Consider the following 4,667-nt stretch of genomic DNA (forward strand, 5'->3'; position numbering starts at 1 on the left):
TTGCTTTTGCTTGTACTTTATTATTAAAATAATACCTTATTAGAAAACAGACTTCGGGCGTTTTTCCCAAGATGGTGGCACTGGGTTCGGGGACGACAGAGCCTGAATCCCCTTCGCCAGAATTTCGATATACCGCCTACCTCTCACTTGCGTGCACCTCGCTATCATTTAGCCATCCGTAAGCCCAGGCACTTGCCTTTCCCTGCTGCCTCTGATTGGAGCTTCATCTCTGTGGTCCTAACGATTACACCCACGGACAACAGCGCCTCCTTGGGCTCATCCTTGGGGTCACTCTCAGAGCAGCTCACAGTCTAGCATCGGCCTGGTGGCCGTGCAGCTCCCTAGTGGCCACAGGCAGCGGCAGGGCAGCGGCTGACGACGAGCNCTTAGTCTCCCGAGAAGGAAGCGCGGGTCCCGCATGAGCCCCGGCGGTGGCGGCAGCAAAAAGGAACGAGGTGGTGGCAGGCGGAGGCGGCGAGCGAAGGCGACTACGACCACTGAGGCGGCCACTGCTGCGAGGGCCACAGCCCAGACGTGGGGGGGACAACAGGACTGCCTCAAGAAACAAGCCAAACTACACATGGGGGAGAGTCCCAAATACCACTATCAGTAAGGAAACAAAAGAACCAAAGGCTCCACAAGAGAAACCAAGAGACACCATCCAAAGAATACTTCCTGAACAGACAGGCCCTGAACAGTCAAAAGTGCCCTCTCTAATGCAGTACAACTAGCAGGGGCTGAGTGTATAACAAGCTTTTAAAATTAACAAGAGATAGAAAGTTAACCAAAATGACGAAACAGAAGAACTCTCCCCCAAAGAAACTCCAGGAAGAAATGACAGCTAGAGAACTGCTCAAAATAGATATAAGCAACATAACTGAACAAGAATTTAGAACAATAATCATAAAATTAATGACCTGGATTGAAAAAAGCATGGAGGACATCAGAGAAACTATGGCTACAAACAATATGGAACTTAAATATAGTTATGGTGAATTAAAAAATGGCATAAATGAGATACATAATAAACTGGAAGCGTCCAATGAACGGATTGAAGAGGCAGAAAGGAGAATAAGTGATTTAGAAGACATTATAATACAAAAAGAAGAAACTGAGAAAAAGAGAGATAAACTGATCCAGAAACACGAAAAAAGAGTTCGAGAGCTCAGCGATACAATCAAATGGAACAAGATCCGTCCCATAGGAATTCCAGAAGAAGAAGAGAGAGGGAAAGGTGCTGATGGAGTCCTGGAACAAATTATAGCAGAGAACTTCCCCAACCTGGAGAGGGAAGTAGAAGTTGAAATTCAAGAGGCACAGAGAACTCCCTTCAGACGTAACTTGAATCGATCTTCTGCACGACATATCATAGTGAAAATGACAAAATATAAGGAAAAAGAGAGAATTCTGAAAGCAGCTAGGGAGAAAAGGGCCCTAACATACAAAAGGAAACCCATCAGAGTGGTGACAGACCTGTCTAATGAAACTTGGCAGGCCAGATAGGATTGGCAGGAGACCTTCAATGTGATGAACAAATATGCAGCCAAGAATCCTCTATCTAGCAAACCTGTCATTCAGAATAGAAGGAGAGATAAAAGTCTTTCCAAATAAACAAAAATTGAAAGAATTTGTCACCACTAAACCAGCCCTACAAGAAATGCTGAGGGGGACTCTATGAGGGAAGTATTGCAAGGAATGCAAAACACGAGAGAAACCACCACAAGCATGAAACCCACAAAGGACACAATGACTCTAAACCCACATATTTCAATAATAACACTGAATGTAAATGGGCTGAATGCTCTGATCAAAAGTCATAGGGTAGCAGGATGAAAAAAACAAAACCCATCTATTTGTTGTCTACAAGAAACGCATTTTAGACAGGAAGATACCTTCAGACTAAAAGTAAGGGGATTGAGAAATATCTATCATGCTACGGGAAGTCAAGAGAAAGCTGGAGTAGCTATACTTATATCAGACAAAATGGACTTTAAATTAAAGACAATAACAAGGGATGAAGAAGGGCATTATATAATAATTACAAAGTCTATACAACAGGAAGAATTATAAACGTCTATGCACCGAATATGGGNATAAACACAAAAATCTAAAATCTATGGGATGTGGCAAAGGCAGCCCTAAGAGGGAAGTACATTGCACTCCAGGCCTATTTCAAGAAATTAGAAAAAGCTCAAGAGCAAAATCTAACAGCTCGCCTAAAGGAACTAAAGGCAGAGCAACAAGAGAACCCCAAACCCAGTAGAAGAAGATGAATAGTAAAAATCAGAGCAGAAATAAACAACATAGAGACCAAAGAAACAATTGAATAGATTCACGAAACCAAGAGTTGGTTTTTGGACAGAAGAAACAAAATTGACAAACCTCTAGCCAGGCTTCTCAAAAAGAAAAGAGAGAGCACCCAAATAGACAAAATCATCAATGAAAATGGACCTATTACAACCAACCCCTCAGATATACATGCAATTATCGGGGAATACTATGAAAAATTATATGCCAACAAATTGTTCATCTTAGAAGAGATGGAAAAATTCCAAAACACATACTCACTACCAAAATTCACACGGGAAGAGAGAGGAAATCTGAACAGACCCATAACTAGTGAAGATATCGAATTAGTGATCAAAAATCTCCCAACAAATAAGAGCCCTGGACCTGATGGCTTCTGTGAGGAATTCTACCAGACGTTTAAAACAGAATTAATACCCATTCTTCTCAAGCTATTCCAAAAAGTAGAAATCGAAGGAAAACTCCCGGACTCATTTCATGAAGCCAACATCACTCTGATTCCCAAGCCAGACAGAGATCCAGCAAAAAATAGAACTACAGGCCAATATCCTTGATGAATACGGATGCAAAAATCCTCAACAAGATCCTTGCAAATCGAATCCAACAGCACATAAAAAAAAATATCCACCAAGATCAAGTGGGATTCATTCCTGGGATACAGGGCTGGTTCACTATTCGCAAATCAATCAATGTGATGCATCATGTCAACAAAAGTAAAGATTAAAACTTTATGATCCTGTTGATAGATGCAGAAAAAACATTTGACAAAATACAGCATCCCTTCTAAATATAGACTCCCGAGAAAGCCGGGATAGAAGGAACTTACTTAAACAGAATAAAAGCCATCCATGAGAGCCCTCAGCTAACATCATCCTCAACGGGGAAAAACTAAGACCTTTCCCCCTGAGACCAAGAACACGACAGGGATGTCCAGTCTCACCACTGTTATTTGACATAGTGCTGGAAATCCTAGCATCAGCCATCAGACAACAAAAGGAAATCAAAGGCATCAGAATTGAAAAAGAAGAAGTCAAACTTTCACTTTTCGCAGACGACATGAGACTTTACATAGAAAACCCGACAGACTCTAATAGAAGCCTACTAGAACTGATCCAAGAATTCAGCAAAGGTGCAGGGTACAAAATCAATGTACAGAAATCGGTTGCATTTTCATACACCAAAAATGAAGCAAAAGAAACAAATCAATAAACTGATCCCATTCACAATTCAACAAAAAAAACATAAAATACTTAAGAATAAACCTAACAAAAAATATAAGAGAGCTGTATGATGAAAAGTATAAAATCTTATGAAGGAAATTGAAGAAGACACAAAGAAATGGAAAAACATTCCATGCTCATGGATTGGAAGAATAAATATAGTTAAAACGTCATTACTACCCAAAGCAATCTACATATTCAATGCAATCCCAATCAAAATTGCACGAGCATACTTCTTGAAACTAGAAGAAACTATTCTAACTTTTGTATGGAACCACAAAAGACCCCAAATAGCCAAAGTATTATTGCAGAAGACAACCAAAATCGGAGGCATCACCATCCCAGACTTTAGCCTCTACTACAAAGTAGTCATCATCAAGACAGTATGGTATTGGCACGAAAACAGACCCATAGACCAAGGGAATAGAACAAAAAACTCAGAGTTGGACCCAAAAATATACAGCCAACTAGTCTTTGACAAAGCAGGAAAGAGTTTCCAATGGAAAAAAGACAGCCTCTTTAACAGGTGGTGCTGGGAGAACTGGACAGCATGAAGATGAATGAAACTAGATCATTTTCTCACACCATACACAAAAATAAACTCAAAATGGATAAAGAACTTGAACGAGAGACAGGAAGCCATCCAAACCCTAGAGGAGAAAGCAGGAAGCAACCTCCTTGACCTCCAGTGCAGCAATTTCTTACTAAACACATCCCCAAAAGTAAAAGAATCAAGAGCAAAAATAAACTATTAGGACCTCATCAAGATTAAAAGCTTTTGCAAGGCAAAGGAAACAATCCATAAAACTACTAGACAACCTACGTAATGGGAAAAGATAGTTGCAAATCGCATATCAGATAAAAGGCTAATATCCAAAATCTATAAGGAACTCACCAAACTCCACACCCAAAAAACAAACAACCCAGNCAAAGTAGTCATCATCAAGACAGTATGGTATTGGCACGAAAACAGACCCATAGACCAAGGGAATAGAACAAAAAACTCAGAGTTGGACCCAAAAATATACAGCCAACTAGTCTTTGACAAAGCAGGAAAGAATATCCAATGGAAAAAAGACAGCCTTTTTAACAGATGGTGTTGGGAGAACTGGACAGCAACATGCAGAAGAATGAAACTAG

This window comes from Crocuta crocuta, unplaced genomic scaffold (assembly GCF_008692635.1).
Source record: "Crocuta crocuta isolate KB4526 unplaced genomic scaffold, BGI_CrCroc_1.0 scaffold741, whole genome shotgun sequence".
NCBI lineage: Eukaryota > Metazoa > Chordata > Mammalia > Carnivora > Hyaenidae > Crocuta > Crocuta crocuta.